This window comes from Anomalospiza imberbis, chromosome 36 (assembly GCF_031753505.1).
Source record: "Anomalospiza imberbis isolate Cuckoo-Finch-1a 21T00152 chromosome 36, ASM3175350v1, whole genome shotgun sequence".
Taxonomy (NCBI): Eukaryota; Metazoa; Chordata; class Aves; order Passeriformes; family Viduidae; genus Anomalospiza; species Anomalospiza imberbis.
The window spans coordinates 120,637-140,467 of record NC_089716.1 but is presented as its reverse complement, the minus strand read 5'-3'; the positions used below and the strand labels follow the sequence as shown (position 1 = coordinate 140,467).

General features: G+C 52.9%; 1 pseudogene; it reads left to right on the top strand.

Annotated features, from left to right (window-relative positions):
- LOC137464098 (uncharacterized) overlaps window positions 1-19,831 on the top strand; it is a 1,364,046-nt pseudogene that overhangs the window by 1,231,438 nt on the left and 112,777 nt on the right.

Here is a 19,831-nt window from a genome sequence, read left to right as displayed (position 1 = left end):
CTGTGTGAAGGGACTGTGGCTCCTGGAGGGACGCTGTGAAAGCAAAATGCTCTCTCGGGGTTGCCTTGCTCCGGGGCATTTCCCACCACAGGCAGTTGTTTTCCTGACAGCGTCTGGTTCATGTTCCCTCTTCCCTTGCAGGGCACCTCATGAGTGGATCCCGAGCAGCTCCTCCTTCGGTGAGTGGGAAAGGAACCTTTGGTGTCTGGAATTGTGCAGCAAGTTTTGAGCTCGGCATGTGGCAGACGAGTGCCAGCCTGGGAGGCTGAAGGAAAGTTCCTGCCAGTGTCCTTGCAGCAGCAAAGGGATCCCTGGGAGTTTTCTCCTTTTCTGCTGAAGAGCTTTTGAAGGGCTGCAGGTCTGGCTTTGCAGGCAGAGCATTGCTTGCTGGCTCTAGCCATGGTGGAATATGGAATTCCCAACAATAAGGGGCACTGTCGACTTTAGCCCATTGTTAGTTTGAACAGCTCCGAACCCAATTTCTGCTTAGTGCAGCTGGATGTGCAGCTGAGGGTAAATAAGGTGATAACTGAGACAGAGCTTCCCGTCCCTCACGCTGCCGTCTGTCCACAGGGCACAAAAGCAGCACCAGCACCTCCTCTGGCTCCCTCTGCTTCCAAAGAGGAGGCCAAAGAGGAGGAAGGCAGCAGTGAGCTTCCTGCTGTTCCGGGGGACGATGGTGAACGTCCCTCAGTGCCGGGAGATGACAATGAACTTCCCGCTGCTCTGGGAGACGAGGGCGAATATCCCGCGCTGTGGGAACACAACGGCGAGGCTCCTGCGATGTGGGACAAGGACAGTGGACATCTCCCGGCGTGGGAGGAGGACAGAGGACATCCTGTGTCTTGGGAAGAGGAGGGTGAACTTCTCCCAGCATGGGAAGCGGACAGTGAACGTCCCCTGGCTTGGAGAGATGATGGCGAACCTGCAGTGTTTTGGGAAAAGGATGGAGAAGCTCCCTGTGCTTGGGAAGAGGACACTGAACCTCCCTCGGCTGTGGGATCCTGGGCTGAACATTCTGACAGCAGCACAGCCCTGCAGCCAGAGGGGAGAGGGGAGTGGTGCCTGATGCAGCTGAGTACGTCTGCTCTGTTCCTGTGTGCCAGAGCAGGGTGCTGTGTGTGTGTCTCGGCATCAGCTGCACCCAGTGCTGCTCTGCAGCTGAATGTGCCAGGGTCATTTCTTGTCCTTCCCCAGCTGAGACCAAGGGGCTGACGGCCCCAGGGAGGGGGGCTGCATTCTGGCTCTGCTGCAAGGCGGGGTCTCACTCTGGGAGGGAGCGTCTTCCACGTGGTTTCTTTCAGGGAACACCGTGAGCCTGGCGGAGCCTGCCGAGAAATACCTGGAAGTGGAGCAGATTGGCCAAGGGTAAGTGCACGGCAGTTACTTCTGCACAAGCAGGCCCAGGTGTTGTGCTGGTGCAGGATCAAGTGAGAAGTCAGGAGAGCTCCAAACACCTCCAGACACTGGGGCGCCATCCTGCTGTCCCTCAGTCCTGATCAGAATTGATACCTGTGCTCAGAAGGCACCGTCAAAGGCCCCTGAGGCTGGCAGTGTCCTGCCTGCAGCAAGGAGCAGGACCTGGAAGATCTTCTGTCCCTGGAATTGGATTGCCTAAAAGAGCCACTCACCATCTGGTGACTGTCAGAAAACAGTTCTCAAGGAGATTTCTTTCAAATATTTTGTTTCAAAAAATATCCTCGGGTCAGGATTAACAACCTAATGGTTTAGAAACAGAAACCAGAGCTGAAGTAATAAGTGCTCTATTCTAGCACAGGTAGTAGAGCCCATACATTCAGTAACAGACACAGAGCTGATGCACTCTGGGGGAAAATGCATCACCTGCCTGATGGCAGGGCCCTTGTGGATCTTGCAGGTCTTAGGCAGGAAATGGAAAAGGATGGAATGCATTCTTTTCCAGTTCTTTGGACACCCATTGCTCACTTCAGGTTTTGAACTAAAGCAGTGCAGCATGGACATTTGGGATTTGCTCCAGCCCAATTCCTTGGTGTTGGGTCTCAGTTTTCTCTGGCACACCTTGCATGGCAGAGGGCTGGTGGCTGCTGCGCTGTTGTTGGAAGGGTCGATGCCCCCAGGTGTTTGTGAACGCTGCAGGCAGCAGAGATCTCCTGTCTGGGCTGGCTTTCCAGCCCAGACAGGAAAGAGCCCAGACTGCCAAGGCCTAAAGCGCTGCTTCTTTATTCTCTGCTGTTTTGTCTGCAGGGCTTTCGGAACCGTTTCGAAAGGACTCGACAGGGCCACTGGAGGAGAGGTCAGTGTCAACACGCCCAGCACGTCTGGCAGCTCTCCAGGGCTCTCCCCTCTGCTGGGAGCTGTGGCTGCAGCTTTGGGGGCCAGCAGAGCTTTCCTGCACAGGCTGCTCCTCTGCAGGCAGAGCCGTGTCAGCCTGCAGAGCACAGCTGGGACAGACTTGGTCCTTCTGAAGTGCCCAAAGGAATGCAAGCAGGGCAATGGATGTGTGTGTTTGCTTTGTTGTGCAATCCCAGCCAGAGCAGTTGCATCTGAAATCATGACCCAATCCCATAGAACTGCTAAAGGGTTCCCAGCTGTTTTGCTTTGTTTGCACTGAACCAGAATTACCTCCTGCTTGCAAAGTGTGTTTGAACAATAATGAGAGTGTTGAGGCCATTTGAGAAGACTGTAGGTGCAGAGACTGTGGTTAGAGCTTGGAGGCTGACAGCTGAGGGGCCATTTCTGCAGGGCTTGCAAGGCCAAATGTCTCTGGCCATGTGTCCTCTAAGCAGCCCCCAGCGAGCAGAGCAATGGGCTGTGGGAATGGCACTTGCTGAGCTCTGGTGTCCCATCCCAAGGCAGTTGGGCACAGCCCGGCTCCGTCGCCCCAAAAAGACTCGCTCCGTGTTTGCTGCGGCCTCCTGCCACAGACTCCTCCAGTTAAAGGTCTGCAATGTCCCTTCAGGTGGCCATAAAGAAAATGAGTCTGAGAGGGCAGAACAGGGAACGAGCTGTGAATGAGCTCCTGCTCCTGCAGGACAAGAAGAACCCCAACATTGTCAGCTTTTTGGACAGGTGAGTGCTTCAGGCCTTATCCCGTGCCCGGGCCCTGCCTTAACCTTTCCTGGCATCCGTAGTCTGTAGCCTGTTTTGAAAATGCCTGACCCAGCCGTATCTTCCCAAAACAACAGCCTGGCAGTTCGCTCCCTCCGTGTGCTTTTGTTGCTTTGGTTTGGTTTTTCCTTCAAGTTGACCCTGTTTTCTGTGTCTTACAACAAGTGCTGATAAACCACAGCAGAAATTATTTCCCTTGGCTTCTTCTTCCCAGCCCTTTCCCATTGCTGCAGATGCCAGGAAGACCAGGTTCTCGTCTCCAGAAATGCCTCGTTTGCCCATTTGTCACTGGCCTTGCCTGTTTCTGAAGGGACTTTCTGAAAGGTTTTCTGACCCCTTTTGTCCCAAGTGCTGCCCGGCCTCCTCCCCTGGATAACCCTGGGAGCTGTGTTGCCTTGTTCTGCAGGGAAGGGTGGAACTGATGAGTTCAGAAGCTGAACCAGCTGGGGGCCAGTGTTGTGGTTCCACATTGATCTGGGCCTTTGCTAAACTGCATTTTTCACCTGCTTGCCATCTCAGGCCTCTCCTTTCTCACAGGGGTCTCCTCCTTTAGACTGTGCAGATCCCAAGGGCTGTGCAGCCTGGCAGGAATGTCTCTCCATCGGATTCTGTCCTCATTGACAAGTGACCTGGCAACAAACCTCCACTCCAGGCTTTTCCATGGGGGAATTGAGCACTGCACATTGGTCTCCATGCCACTGCTTTCCTCTTCCAGCTTCCTTGTGGATGGAGATCTCTGGCTGGTGATGGAATACATGGATGGAGGAACTTTGCAGGACGTTGTCAGACAGACACGCATGGCTGAAGGAGAGATGGCAGCCGTCAGTCGGGAGGTGAGGGATCCTGCCTGTGACTGCCATGCCTTGGACACGATGGTCCTTCCCAAGAGGGCGTGAGAGCAGGAGTGGCTCCATGCTCAGGGCTTTGTTTCTCTGTTGTTTTTATGAGCTGGAGAAGAAAGAGCCCCTGCAGTGAACGGCCTGCCAGCAGCACTGCACTTCTGCTCTGTTCTTGCTCTCTTTTCTGCTGTTGTGGCACTCTCTGTCTGTTTTGGATTTGATGTGCTGTTCTCAGCTTTGCCCTGAACCGTTTGCCTGGAGCTTGTCTGCACTGCACTCCTGGCCTGTCACAGCAAAGTCGCTGCTGGCAGAATTCTAAACTGTCCTTTCTTGTGTGATATATTCCGGCCATTGGTTTTTACCCTCGTGTTTCTTGTTGTCTCTCAGTGTCTGCAGGGCCTGGATTTCCTCCATTCGAACCGGGTGATCCACAGAGATCTGAAGAGCTCCAACATCCTTCTGGGCATGGACGGCTCTGTCAAGCTGGGTGGGTGTTCCTGGCCAGGCACGGCGCTCCCGGGGTGCGGCTGTGGGGCTGCTTCCCAGTGACGGCCAGAGCCCCACAAGGGCTGCTGGGGGCACTGCCCGGCCCCTGCTGCCAGCTGAGAGCGGCTGCCCCTGCAGAGAGCTCAGGAGAGGAGCAGGCTGTCAGGGGTGCCTTTGCTCTGGCAATGGCACTCCCAGAGGGGCAGGAGTTGGGATCTAAAGCTGCAAGGGAATCAGTAAAAGCAACTGCATGAATGCTGAGGGTTTCTTTAAGGGTCCAGTTCAGTTCCATCTTTCCTTGGCTACAGCCCTGAGGACTTTTCCAGCTGACTTCACTGCTGCATTCTCAGACTGAGAGCGGGGAGTCTTTGTGCTTGGTTTCCTCATTCCAGCTGCCTTTGACAGTGTTTGTTTCTGTCCTCAGCTGATTTTGGCCTCAGCGCTCAGCTCAGCCCTGAGCAGGACCAGCGCAGCTCCATGGTGGGCACTGCTCACTGGATGGCCCCAGAAGTTGTCACCAGTTCTCCTTACGGCCCCAAGGTGGACATCTGGTCCTTTGGAATTGTGACCATCGAGATGGTGGAAGGAGAACCTCCTTACTTCAAGGAAACGAGGGCCATGGTAAGAGGCCAATTCTCCCGTGGTTGCAGAGGCCTGTGAGCACAGGGTGACCCTGCACTGGGAGCAGCAGCTGGAGGTTTCTGCACATGGGGAAGGGAATTCCCAGAGGACTGGAGTCTCAACACAGACACATATTCTGCAGTCTCCAGACACAATTTGCTTTGGGATTTACGTTGTTGCAGTTCTTCTGGCTGTGAGGATGACCTGAAAATGTGAAGCAAGTGCACCAGCTCTTTACAATGGCTGAGGCAGCACCAGGGTTTGGGTTTTTTGGTTGGCATAGAAAAATGAGCTGTGAGCAGCATCTCTGCCAGGGAGGAAAGTGCCCCTGGAGCTGGGGCTGGGAAGCCGGGGTCGATGTGAGCACTTGTGGGTGGGAAGGAAGCTGGCAGAGCGCTGAGTTTGCTTTTCCTGCAGGCTCGCGCTCTGATCCGGCAGAACGGGACCCCGCAGCTGCAGGAGCCCAGGCGCCTGTCGGCTCTGCTGCGGGACTTCCTCGAGTGCAGCCTGGAGCCGGACGAGGAGCGGCGCTGGTCTGCCCAGGAGCTGCTGCAGGTGAATGCCAAGCGGCTGCAGGGGAAGCAGCAGCGCCAGGGAGGGGTTTTCTTGTGGGGCCCCTCCGATGGTCTCCGGTCTCGCTGCTTTCCACACAAAGCAAGCAGAATCCTCGCCTGGTTTGGCTTGGCAGGGGCCTTTCGAGGTCATCTGCACCTGGGGCCCCACAGCGAGCAGGGCCATCTTCAAGCAGCTCAGGTGGCTCAGAGCCCTGCCTGACCTGAGCTTGGATGTTCCCAGGGAGGAGGCACCTCCCACATCTCTGGGCACCTTCTGTCAGTGCTTCCCCACTCTCCTGCTAAAAAAATTCTGCCTCAGACCTAATCTGAGCCTGCTTCCCTCTCCTGAGTTTCAGACCATTTCCCTTTGTCCTGTTGCAACAGAGCCTGTGAGGAAGTTGACTCTGGAAAGTAACGGTTCATTTCTTTCTTTTTTCTCCTTTGGGCAGCACCCATTTTTATCATCAGCCAAGCCTCTCTCCAGCCTGACCCCTCTGATCACCGCAGCAAAGAAACTGAGGCAGCAGCGGAGGACTGGAGGACAGCATTTAGTTACAGTAGTTAGTTAGGACAACTAGTTAGTTATGGTAGTTAGCAGTGCCAGTTAGTTATGGTAGTTAGCAGTGCTAGTTGGTTAAGGTAGTTAGGACTGCCTGTTTGTTATGGTACTTATGACAGCCTATTTTGCATGGCAGTTTTTTGAATAAAAACTCTCTTAAACCTCAACTCCCTTGACGTGTCCCTTCCTTCTCCCTGTGTGACTCAGCTGCCCGGAGCAATGTGAGGGGAGAGCGGGCCCAGCCTCGCCCAGAGCTGAGCCCCAGCAGAGCCCTGGCAGAGCCCAGAGCAGCCTCGGCATCTGCAGAGTCAGCCTGGAAGGAGGCGCTTGGAGCCTTCTCGGCTGCACCCGACTCTTGGTTACAAACTGTGGGTGGTGGAAAATGCCACCGGCTCTGCAAGAGGGCAGAAGGGGCCCGGGGAAGGCCCAAGTGCTCCGTGCAAGGGAAAAACCTGCCCTGGGTTTGTTATAAAGAACTATGTAGTTGGTGGCTTTTGCTATTTTGTGTTGACTTCTGCAACTTATTCCTAATCACAACATGAAAGATGAGCTGATTTTGATACAGGACAGTTTGTAATCACTTTTAACTACTTTTGCTGTAGTATAATTTGTCAGCATTTTGTGGCCAGTGCCCTGGCCCCTGTGTCACTCATATCCTCAGAACATCATTCATGGATGATATTTTAGTTTGTGGACAGTGTGAAAAACATACATTATAGTTTTGGCTTTTGCAAAGTATTGAAGTGGATGCTACGTGTTGTGCATTAGAATGTTAACTTTTGCAGAAGTTGCTGCAGTTGTGAAATAATAACTAATGCTTTTATTTTTGTAACTTACTGACAAGAATAACTCAGAGATATTTGTGAAACAGCTAATGTTGATTTAAAGTACTTGTGGAAGTAGCTAAAACCGTCTGCATGGCCAGATAACATTTAAGGAACGGGTGTGATGAGGACCCCTGCCGCTGACCCTTCGACTGTCAATAACTGTCGCCTGCTGATGTGGAAACCCAGGGCTCTGTGAATATTTCTCTGTCTGCTCTGGGGTGTCTGACCCCCAGGGGAGCACTGACTTTGACCCTCGCTCATCGAGAAAACTTCCAAAGCCTCAAGGTAAACTAGAAACCACAAAAGTGTGAAAGAGATTGTAGAGATTGTAGAGAGTAGTGGAGTATGTCACATGGGTGAGACATTTAGGTTTTAGGATTTTTAGTATGTTATAGATGGGTTCAAGATGGAGGATATAGGGTGTCGTCTTGAGTTCCCTTCTTCTTTGTTCTTCCTCTTTCTTCTTGCCTTTAGCTGGTATCTTGTAATTGGGTAGAAAAATCCACATGAAAAATCCGGGTCTTTAGGGCTCAGTTATTGAGTTAGAAAGGAAAATAATTTAGGTGTTCCTACTTAATTGGGTAGCTTAGTTTTTGATTAGACTCAAAAGGCCTTGTAACAAGAGATTGTTAGTCACTTTTGTGCTGTTTTTCCTGCTCGCAGAGTCTGGTGCAGACAGTGTGCTGAAGTTTTGATAAGGTAACAATAAACAGAAGCTGAAGACCAAAGAAGTCCAATGCATCTCTCCTTCCTGACACAGAACTGCTCCAGGAGGGTCTCCCCTGCCAGGGGAGCCCCCAGGGAGTTGCCCAACTTGGGGCCTGCAGACTCACAGCTGAAACCAGGGATCAGGGGGCTGTTGTGAGGAAGTGACACACAACCCTCAGAACAACAATCAACGATTCCTGCACGTACTCTAGAAAGGTGGCTTGGGGGTCATCTTCTTGCAAACCATTGTCATTCCTCAATTTCATATGGATGGAGGAGAATGACGCTGCAATGAAAACAAGGAAAAGGAAGATGCACTGCTGTGGAGGCCCAGGAGCCTACCATCAGAATCTCAGTCCCTCAGCTGTGGAGGACTGGTCCCAAACAAGAATAGATTTCAAGGTTATGGGGAGAAGCTTGCTTCTCCCATAGATCTTTGCAGGCACATGCTGATTTCTGTAAAGTTATGTTACCCCATTGGCCCGTTGGCCTAATTACCCCAGTTCAACCCCTGTCACCTATTTTGGTTAGTCCCTAGAATGTTCTCCTCTCTCTGTCCCTCCATTGGCCCAAGTTTACTGCATTTCTCTGCCTCTGTTTCCCTATTAGCTGACCCAACCCTTAACCCCTCCTTTGCACCATTTTCCCCCATATCCATTGGACCCTGACCCTCAGCTCCACCCTCACTACCCCATATAAAAACCCCCTGTGCCCTCAGCTTGCAGCCTGTCTTTGTCCCTGGAGCCTGTTCAGCTGTGTGCCCTGTTCCTGTTCCAATAAACCAGTTTGCTGGAGATCCTACAAAGACCTATCCTGCCCACTTTGTCAGCTTTATAAAGTCGCCGTGAGCTTCAGGCTCATCAGTGCCGGACGCTCCAAGGGCCTCAGTAGTGCCAGGATGCTACAGACTGGGACAGCCAGGCAGGTGAGGAGGAAGTCACTGCCCCTTTGCCCCTCTCTCCTGCTCCATCTCCCAGCCCAGCATCGCCCCTGGCTGCAGGACAACCTCGCTGCTGACGCCGTCCTGCCAGGGATGGATTGAGGGGATCTCCTTCCCCTTCCCTCTGGCACGGACACAAATCCCATCTTCTTATCTGCCCTACTTCCTCTCCTCATTCTCTCCTTCTTCCATCTACGTCTTTTCCCATCTCCTTCCTCCCTCGTTCTTTGTTCTTCCTTCCTGTCCTTTTCCTTTTCCTTTTCCTTTTCCTTTTCCTTTTCCTTTTCCTTTTCCTTTTCCTTTTCCTTTTCCTTTTCCTTTTCCCTTTCCTTTTCCTTTTCCTTTTCCTTTTCCTTTTCCCTGTCCCTAACTCTCCTTGTCCTTCTTGCCCCAGGCACTGATCTGTGGACAGAGACCAGGAGAACAAATCCCTGACACAGAACCTCGTGGAAGAGGCCATTTGGAACAGCTCCATGGTGCAGGAATGCAACGGGGAGGAAAAGCCCCAGAGATCCCACACGAGGAGGGGCTGCAAACCCAGCCCGGGGAGCTGTGAGGAGGGAAAACCCTCCCTGTGCCGGGAAGGGTGTGGGGAATGTGAGAAGAGCTTCAGGCAGAGCTCAGCCTATTCCTGGTGCCTCCAAAGACGGCGGTGCTGGATGCAGAGATCCATGGGGCTGCAGAGATTCCCCTGCAGATCCATGGGGATGCAGAGATGCCCCTGCAGATCCATGGGGATGCAGAGGTCTCCCTGCATATCCATGGGTGTAATATATAATTTAAAATAAATTCATGCTCAGGACTAATAAAAATACAGTATCTTTTAAAATGGAATCAAGTGACAGAAAAAACAATATATATAAGATGAATTCCTGTCTCAAAGGATGGTTACTCTGAAGGATTATTCCATCTAGAAGATAGGCATTGTACTGATAAGATGAATATTCATAGCCAGAACAAGATATTCAAGAGGATTGTCATCTAACGAGACTTCAGCAGAGTATTCCGGGAAAAACTCTGCACAAGAAAAGAAAATGCATTAATATGTGGAAAGGGGCAAGACCAATGAGAGGGAACAGGAAAGCCCTCAGGAATCCTACTACGTCTAAAAGCAATAAAGATAAAACCTTGTGGAATCAGTACCTTGCGAACTGCCAGAGGTACGGAGCTGTATAGCCTGAAACCAGCTCCGATCGCCTGGCTCGGCGCTGTTTTGCTTGTGTCTTTTCCAATTTTTATTTGACTTGATTTAATAAATTCCTCTAATTATTAAATTGACTGATTCATTGATAACAATGGCGCTGCAGAGATCCCCCTGCAGATCCATGGGGATGCAGAGATCCCCCTGCAGATCCATGGGGATGCAGAGATCCCCCTGCAGCCCCTGGAGGAGCCAGGCTGGAGCACGGGGATGCCTGAGAGGAGGCTGTGACCCCGTGGACAGAGGGGCCCCCGCTGGAGCAGCCTGTCCTGGAAGGACTGACCCCGTGGCACAGTGACCCACGCTGCAGCACTTGGAGGGGGGCTGTGCCCCAGGGGATGGACTCCGGTTGGAGAAGTTCCTGGAGAAGTCTCCGGTGGGAGAGACCGCAGGCTGCAGCAGGGGAACGACTCCTATCCCTGGGCAGAGGGAGAAGCCACGGGGGATGAACTGAGCACGGCCCCATTCCCTGTCTCCTGCACTGCCGGGGGAGGAGGTGCAGCTGGAAGGAGGGAGGCGTGGGGAAAGCTGCATTCAAGGCTCTTCATTGACTTCTCATTGTCCTGTTCTTGTCAGAACCCAGAATGTCCCTTGGACACTCTTGGATATTCCGGGCCCAGGTCAGAAGCATTTCAGACCCTGGCATGCAGCCGGAAACCCCTGTGGCTTTGAATCTGACCCATGGAACAATTTACCAACCTTGCAGGAAGAACAAGAAATCACACAAGTTTAGATATTATTGTAGAAGTAGTCACAACGTGAAAGGAAGAACTTTTGAGTGCTGTACAGGGGGATTTTAGGCCTTGTACAGAGGGGTCTGAGTTTTGTACACGGGGGGCAGAAGTTCTAAGATGAAGGGACTTGGGCGTGCCCTGTCCTCCTTCTTTCTCCTTCCTAACCTCCATGTTCATGGCGATGTTGGCACTCACAGATTGCTTTAGAGTAGAAAGTCGCCATTCAATATAGGTGATAGGCATTGGGGTAAAACCATAAACATTTAACACGTAATGGATGATATAAAAGATGGCACCAGCCCCCTGGCAGTCCGTGTGTGCCTTTGTCTGACCTGCTGAACGGACCGCAGCAGTTCAGGAAGAAAATCTTTTAGATAACACACAATAAACTACCTTGAGACCGGACGAATGAAGACTACTGAGTCTTTCTTTGAAGGCACGGGTTGGAGGAGAGACTTTTCCATCTTTCAGGGCCACCCCAATCTGGGGGTGAGCCCTGACACACAGTTTGTAACCAAGAGTCGGGTGCAGCCGAGAAGGCTCCAAGCGCCTCCTTCCAGGCTGACTCTGCAGATGCCGAGGCTGCTCTGGGCTCTGCCAGGGCTCTGCTGGGGCTCAGCTCTGGGCGAGGCTGGGCCCGCTCTCCCCTCACATTGCTCCGGGCAGCTGAGTCACACAGGGAGAAGGAAGGGACACCTCAAGGGAGTTGAGGTTTAAGAGAGTTTTTATTCAAAAAACTGCCATACCAAACAGGCTGTCATAAGAACCATAACAAACAGGCAGTCCTAACTACCTTAACCAACTAGCACTGCTAACTACCATAAATAACTAGCACTGCTAACTACCATACCTAACTAGTTGTCCTAACTAACTATTGTAACTAAAAGCTGTCCTCCAGTGCTTCATCTCCTCTGCTGCTGCCTCAGTTGCTTTGCTGCGGTGATCAGAGGGGTCAGGCTGGAGAGAGGCTTGGCTGATGATAAAAATGGGTGCTGCCCAAAGGAGAAAAAAGAAAGAAATGAACCGTTACTTTCCAGAGTCAACTTCCTCACAGGCTCTGTTGCAACAGGACAAAGGGAAATGGTCTGAAACTCAGGAGAGGGAAGCAGGCTCAGATGAGATCTGAGGCAGAATTTTTTTTAGCGGGAGAGTGGGGAAGCACTGACAGAAGGTGCCCAGAGATGTGGGAGGTGCCTCCTTCCTGGGAACATCCAAGCTCAGGTCAGGCAGGGCTCTGAGCCACCTGAGCTGCTTGAAGATGGCCCTGCTCGCTGTGGGGCCCCAGGTGCAGATGACCTCGAAAGGCCCCTGCCAAGCCAAACCAGGCGAGGATTCTGCTTGCTTTGCGTGTGGAAAGCAGCGAGACCGGAGACCATCGGAGGGGGCCCCACAAGAAAACCCCTCCCTGGCGCTGCTGCTTCCCCTGCAGCCGCTTGGCATTCACCTGCAGCAGCTCCTGGGCAGACCAGCGCCGCTCCTCGTCCGGCTCCAGGCTGCACTCGAGGAAGTCCCGCAGCAGAGCCGACAGGCGCCTGGGCTCCTGCAGCTGCGGGGTCCCGTTCTGCCGGATCAGAGCGCGAGCCTGCAGGAGAAGCAAACTCAGCGCTCTGCCAGCTTCCTTCCCACCCACAAGTGCTCACATCGACCCCGGCTTCCCAGCCCCAGCTCCAGGGGCACTTTCCTCCCTGGCAGAGATGCTGCTCACAGCTCATTTTTCTATGCCAACCAAAAAACCCAAACCCTGGTGCTGCCACAGCCATTGTAAAGAGCTGGTGCACTTGCTTCACATTTTCAGGTCATCCTCACAGCCAGAAGAACTGCAACAACGTAAATCCCAAAGCAAATTGTGTCTGGAGACTGCAGAATATGTGTCTGTGTTGAGGCTCGAGTCCTCTGGGAATTCCCTTCCCCATGTGCAGAAACCTCCAGCTGCTGCTCCCAGTGCAGGGTCACCCTGTGCTCACAGGCCTCTGCAACCACGAGAGAATTGGCCTCTTACCATGGCCCTCGTTTCCTTGAAGTAAGGAGGTTCTCCTTCCACCATCTCGATGGTCACAATGCCAAAGGACCAGATGTCCACCTTGGGGCCGTAAGGAGAACTGGTGACAACTTCTGGGGCCATCCAGTGAGCAGTGCCCACCATGGAGCTGCGCTGGTCCTGCTCAGGGCTGAGCTGAGCGCTGAGGCCAAAATCAGCTGAGGACAGAAACAAACACTGTCAAAGGCAGCTGGAATGAGGAAACCAAGCACAAAGACTCCCTGCTCTCAGTCTGAGAATGCAGCAGTGAAGTCAGCTGGAAAAGTCCTCAGGGCTGTAGCCAAGGAAAGATGGAACTGAACTGGACCCTTAAAGAAACCCTCAGCATTCATGCAGTTGCTTTTACTGATTCCCTTGCAGCTTTAGATCCCAACTCCTGTCCCTCTGGGAGGGCCATTCCCAGAGCAAAGGCACCCCTGAGAGCCTGCTCTTCTCCTGAGCTCTCTGCAGGGGCAGCCGCTCTCAGCTGGCAGCAGGGGCCGTGCAGTGCCCCCAGCAGCCCTTGTGGGGCTCTGGCTGTCACTGGGAAGCAGCCCCACAGCCGCACCCCGGGAGCGCCGTGCCTGGCCAGGAACACCCACCCAGCTTGACAGAGCCGTCCATGCCCAGAAGGATGTTGGAGCTCTTCAGATCTCTGTGGATCACCCAGTTCGAATGGAGGAAATCCAGGCCCTGCAGACACTGAGAGAGAACAAGAAACACGAGGGTAAAAACCAATGGCCGGAATATATCACACAAGAAAGGACAGTTTAGAATTCTGCCAGCAGCGACTTTGCTGTGACAGGCCAGGAGTGCAGTGCAGACAAGCTCCAGGCAAACGGTTCAAGGCAAAGCTGAGAACAGCACATCAAATCCAAAACAGACAGAGAGTGCCACAACAGCAGGAAAGAGAACAAGAACAGAGTAGAAGTGCAGTGCTGCTGGCAGGCTGTTCACTGCAGGGGCTCTTTCTTCTCCAGCTCATAAAAACAACAGAGAAACAAAGCCCTGAGCATGGAGCCACTCCTGCTCTCACGCCCTGCTGGGAAGGACCATCGTGTCCAAGGCATGGCAGTCACAGGCAGGATCCCTCACCTCCCGACTGACGGCTGCCATCTCTCCTTCAGCCATGCGTGTCTGTCTGACAACGTCCTGCAAAGTTCCTCCATCCATGTATTCCATCACCAGCCAGAGATCTCCATCAACAAGGAAGCTGGAAGAGGAAAGCAGTGGCATGGAGACCAATGTGCAGTGCTCAATTCCCCCATGGAAAAGCCTGGAGTGGAGGTTTGTTGCCAGGTCACTTGTCAATGAGGACAGAATCCGATGGAGAGACATTCCTGCCAGGCTGCACAGCCCTTGGGATCTGCACAGTCTAAAGGAGGAGACCCCTGTGAGAAAGGAGAGGCCTGAGATGGCAAGCAGGTGAAAAATGCAGTTTAGCAAAGGCCCAGATCAATGTGGAACCACAACACTGGCCCCCAGCTGGTTCAGCTTCTGAACTCATCAGTTCCACCCTTCCCTGCAGAACAAGGCAACACAGCTCCCAGGGTTATCCAGGGGAGGAGGCCGGGCAGCACTTGGGACAAAAGGGGTCAGAAAACCTTTCAGAAAGTCCCTTCAGAAACAGGCAAGGCCAGTGGCAAATGGGCAAACGAGGCATTTCTGGGAACAAGAACCTGGTCTTCCTGGCATCTGCAGCAATGGGAAAGGGCTGGGAAGAAGAAGCCAAAAAAAATAATTTCTGCTGTGGTTTATCAGCACTTGTTGTAAGACACAGAAAACAGGGTCAGCTTGAAGGAAAAACCAAACCAAAGCTACAAAAGCACATGGAGGGAGCGAACTGCCAGGCTGTTGTTTTGGGAAGATACGGCTGGGTCAGGCATTTTCAAAACAGGCTACAGACTACGGATGCCAGGAAAGGTTAAGGCAGGGCCCGGACACGGGATAAGGCCTGAAGCACTCACCTGTCCAAAGAGCTGACAATGTTGGGGTTCTTCTTGTCCTGCAGGAGCAGGAGCTCATTCACAGCTCGTTCCCTGTTCTGCCCTCTCAGACTCATTTTCTTTATGGCCACCTGAAGGGACATTGCAGACCTTTAACTGGAGGAGTCTGTGGCAGGAGGCCGCAGCAAACACGGAGCGAGTCTTTTTGGGGCGACGGAGCCGGGCTGTGCCAAACTGCCTTGGGATGGGACACCAGAGCTCAGCAAGTGCCATTCCCACAGCCCATTGCTCTGCTCGCTGGGGGCTGCTTACAGGACACATGGCCAGAGACATTTGGCCTTGCAAGCCCTGCAGAAATGGCCCCTCAGCTGTCAGCCTCCAAGCTCTAACCACAGTCTCTGCACCTACAGTCTTCTCAAATGGCCTCAACACTCTCATTATTATTCAAACACATTTTGCAAGCAGGAGGTAATTCTGGTTCTGTGCAAACAGAGCAAAACAGCCGGGAACCCTTTAGCAGTTCTATGGGATTGGGTCATGAATTCAGATGCAACTGCTCTGGCTGGGGTTGCACAACAAAGCAAACACACACATCCATTGCCCTGCTTGCATTCCTTTGGGCACTTCAGAAGGACCAAGTCTGTCCCAGCTGTGCTCTGCAGGCTGACACGGCTCTGCCTGCAGAGGAGCAGCCTGTGCAGGAAAGCTCTGCTGGCCCCCAAAGCTGCAGCCACAGCTCCCAGCAGAGGGGAGAGCCCTGGAGAGCTGCCAGACGTGCTGGGCGTGTTGACACTGACCTCTCCTCCAGTGGCCCTGTCGAGTCCTTTCGAAACGGTTCCGAAAGCCCTGCAGACAAAACAGCAGAGAAGAAAGAAGCAGCGCTTTAGGCCCTGGCAGTGAAAGCCAGCCCAGACAGGAGATCTCTGCTGCCTGCAGCATTCACAAGCACCTGGGGGCATCGACCCTTCCAACAACAGCGCAGCAGCCACCAGCCCTCTGCCATGCAAGGTGTGCCAGAGAAAACTGAGACCCAACACCAAGGAATTGGGCTGGAGCAAATCCCAAATGTCCACGCTGCACTGCTTTAGTTCACAACCTGAAGTGAGCAATGGGTGTCCAAAGAACTGGAAAAGAATGCATTCCATCCTTTTCCATTTCCTGCCTAAGACCTGCAAGATCCACAAGGGCCCTGCCATCAGGCAGGTGATGCATTTTCCCCCAGAGTGCATCAGCTCTGTGTCTGTTACTGAATGTATGGGCTCTACTACCTGTGCTAGAATAGAGCACTTATTAGTTCATCTCTGGTTTCTGTTTCTAAACCATTAGGTTGATAATCCTGACCGCAGGATATTTTTTGAAGCAAAATATTAAAATAAATCTCCTTGGGAACTGTTTTCTGACAGTCACCAAATGGTGAGTGGCTCTTTTAGGCAATCCAATTCCAGGGACAGAAGATCTTCCAGGTCCTGCTCCTTGCTGCAGGCAGGACACTGCCAGCCTCAGGGGCCTTTGACGGTGCCTTCTGAGCACAGGTATCAATTCTGATCAGGACTGAGGGACAGCAGGATGGCGCCCCAGTGTCTGGAGGTGTTTGGAGCTCTCCTGACTTCTCACTTGATCCTGCACCAGCACAACACCTGGGCCTGCTTGTGCAGAAGTAACTGCCGTGCACTTACCCTTGGCCAATCTGCTCCACTTCCAGGTATTTCTCGGCAGGCTCCACCAGGCTCACGGTGTTCCCTGAAAGAAACCACGTGGAAGATGCTCCCTCCCAGAGTGAGACCCCGCCTTGCAGCAGAGCCAGAATGCAGCCCCCCTCCCTGGGGCTGCCAGCCCCTTGGTCTCAGGTGGGGAAGGACAAGAAATGACCCTGGCACATTCAGCTGCAGAGCAGCACTGGGTGCAGCTGATGCCGAGACACACACACAGCACCCTGCTCTGGCACACAGGAACACAGCAGACGTACTCAGCTGCATCAGGCACCACTCCCCTCTCCCCTCTGGCTGCAGGGCTGTGCTGCTGTCAGAATGTTCAGCCCAGGATCCCACAGCCGAGGGAAGTTCAGTGTCCTCTTCCCAAGCACAGGGAGCTTCTCTGTTCTCTTCCCAAAATGCTGCAGGTTCGCCATCATCTTTCCAAGACACTAGACGTTCACTGTCCGCTTCCCATGCTGGGAGAAGTTCACCCTCCTCTTCCCAAGCCACAAGATGTCCTCTCTCCTCCTCCCACGCCGGGAGATGTCCACTGTCCTTGTCCCACACCGCGGGAGCCTCGCCGTTGTGTTCCCACAGCGCGGGATGTTCGCCCTCGTCTCCCAGAGCAGCGGGAAGTTCACTGTCATCTCCCGGCACTGAGGGACGTTCACCATCGTCCCCTGGAACAGCGGGAAGCTCACTGCTGCCTTCCTCCTCTTTGGCCTCCTCTTTGGATGCAGAAGGAGCCAGAGGAGGTGCTGGTGCTGCTTTTGTGCCCTGTGGACAGAAAGAATAGGAGAAAACTCCCAGGGATCCCTTTGCTGCTGCAAGAACACTGACAGGAACTTTCCTTCAGCCTCCCAGGTGGGCACTCGGCTGCCACATGCCGAGCTCACAACTTGCTGCACAATTCCAAATGCCAAAGGTTCCTTTCCCACTCACCGAAGGAGGAGCTGCACGGGATCCACTCATGAAGTGCCCTGCAACGGGAGAGGGAACATGAACCAGATGCTGTCAGGAAAAAAAACTGCCTGTGGTGGGAAATGCCCCGGAGCAAGGCAACCCCGAGAGAGCATTTTGCTTTCACAGCGTCCCTCCAGGAGCCACAGTCCCTTCACACAGCAAGAGAACAGCACAAAATACTGGGCTGGGTCAGCTCTTGGCTGGACAGGCAGTTCCAGGCTCTGCTGCCACAGACTCCCCGCTTGAGGGAACAGAACCCCCCAGGGCTCATTGCAAATGCTGTGCACGCCCCGCTGGCTGCAGACACCCCCTTTTCCAGCTGCAGCTGCTGCCAGGAGCTCTCCCAAAGCAATGGTGTCTTCATGGCAATTTGGTTACAAAGTCAGCTCAGGCCCAGAGGAAGAACAGCAAGCACACAGCAAGCCCAAAGCCACAGCACCGAGGGAAAACCTCGACTTACGTGCCAAGTGGGTTAAAAAATACCCCGCATACGCCACAGAGTACAGCGTGCAAACTGCAGCAGCCACGTGCTGGATCATTTTGGCTGCGCTGCACACGTCTGCAGACTGTAGCCCTGCAAGCACAGAAGGACACCCGTCAGGGCTGGGCTGGCTGCTGAGAATGCCTCGGGCAGGAGGATCCTCCGGCAACGAGCAGTGCCCAGAGCCACTCTGGACACTGAGGCCTCCGTGTGCCACAGCAACGGGAACACCTCGGGGACGTGGCAGTGCTCCTGTGACATCACAGCAGCAGCTCATGCAGAAACCGCCTGGAAGGTTCTCCTGTGTCACAAAGGAGCACAAAGAGCCCTCCCAGGGCACAGCCTGTTGCCCAAAGTGTTATAAACGCCAATCACTTGGCTTTTAAAATTTATAAAGGTTTAATAAAAATAAATTGAAAAAAAATTAATACAAGTAAAGTACTAAAGATTAAACAATTAGAGTTAGGACAATTAAAGAGACAATAACAGCAAAAAGTTACAGCCCGGGCTGTGTACCTCTCTCTGGACAAAAGTGAGCCAGGAGAAGGACCCCGATAAAAAAGAATTCCCTCCTTAAGAGGGGTAACGTGTTGCATACACAAATCACTTCATGAATATGCATATATTTATTTAAAACAAGAAGTTCGTCCGGTACTTGTTGAGGAATTCCTGTTAATCCCAGGCGCCTTGAAGTCTAAGTCGAGTTTGGAGAAGTTCGGTTTTTTTGTTGATAAAGAAAGCCATAAATTCCTTTCCTCTGGAAGATTTAGGGGTTTTTGTAATTGTTATCTCTGTGTGAAGAATTTCTTGATTATCTTCTCCTTCTCTTGAGCAAAAAGGATACCACACACACATATTTTCTATTTTAACTACTAAAGCTTAATTTCAATTACAAAACTACATTTACTATATTATTAAAATGTTACTACAGCATAACTTTCCAACCTAGCATAATACGTATAGTAAATATCTGCGTAGAGCCATATAATCTGCATTTTTCACACAAAGGATCCAGGAGGAGCTCTGAAAATGCAGCAAACAAGGACACCCCATAGCCCAGCCTGAACACTGAGGAGGAACAAGGACGGCACCAAAGCAGAGCAAACATGACCTTTAGTCACTGACACTTCTGGCTAAAACCAGCAAGCTGTGTTCCATCTGGGATCTTTGTTCTCGTTCTAAAAACAAGCAAGGTTCTCCACTCTAAATATAGAGAAGGCAGGAACTGGGCAGGAGGTGGGATCAAGAAGGAGGAGGAGGAGGGAGAGAGGAAAAGGAGGAGCAGGAAGAGGAGGAGCAGGAGCAGGAAAAGGAGGAGAAACAGGAGGTTCCAGTGCCCCCTGTGGCCGCAGCACCCTTGGCCCCGGGACCATCGCCCCCAGCTCATCCTGCAGGTGAGAGGGGAGGGGCAGCTCATCCCAAATCTGTCGGGGGGTCCCTGAGAGGGTTTTTTTATTGGGGTGTGTTTGGAGCTTGCAGATTGTGGAATTGAGCCCCAAATATCGTCTGGGAGGCCCAAATAAACCCTGGGATGGGTGTTTTTTTTTTTTTTTCTGTGTGTGTGTGTGTGTAGGTTTGGATCTTGCAGGACCCCAAAGCTGAGCCCCTTGGGGGGATCTTTGGGAGTCCACGTGGCCATTGCCCAGGGTCACCAGGGGGAGGACATTGGTCCTGGGGACCTCCGGGGGAGCAGAGGAGAGGAACTCCTGGGACCCCCGGAGTGGGGAGAGAACAGAGGGGTGATCCTGGAGCTGGGGGAACCCCAGCTGGCTGGAAAGGGGGGGAGCCTTGAGAGGAGGGACCCCTGGGACCCCTGGGACCTCAAAGTAAATCATCAGGGGAGAAGGGACCCCATGGACCCGCAGAAGCTCTTGGATCATACCTAATCAGGATGTCGGAGAAGGGGGAACCCCTGGAGCCATTGGACCCCCATCACCCCAGGGAAAGGAAACCTCTGGAACGCCAAAAGTGGAGAGATCAGAGATCGGGAAGTCCTGGGAGAGTTGTTTTGGGCTGAACCTTGATATAGTGGAGATTTCCATGGACACAAGACTCCTGCTGAGTTCTAGGGGTGGACTTGGGCAGTGAGGAGCCTCTACTCCAAGGTGCTCCCACCTTGGTTTTCCCCAAAGCAGGATTTGTCATTCCCAGGGTGTGGCTGGATGGAGAAGGAG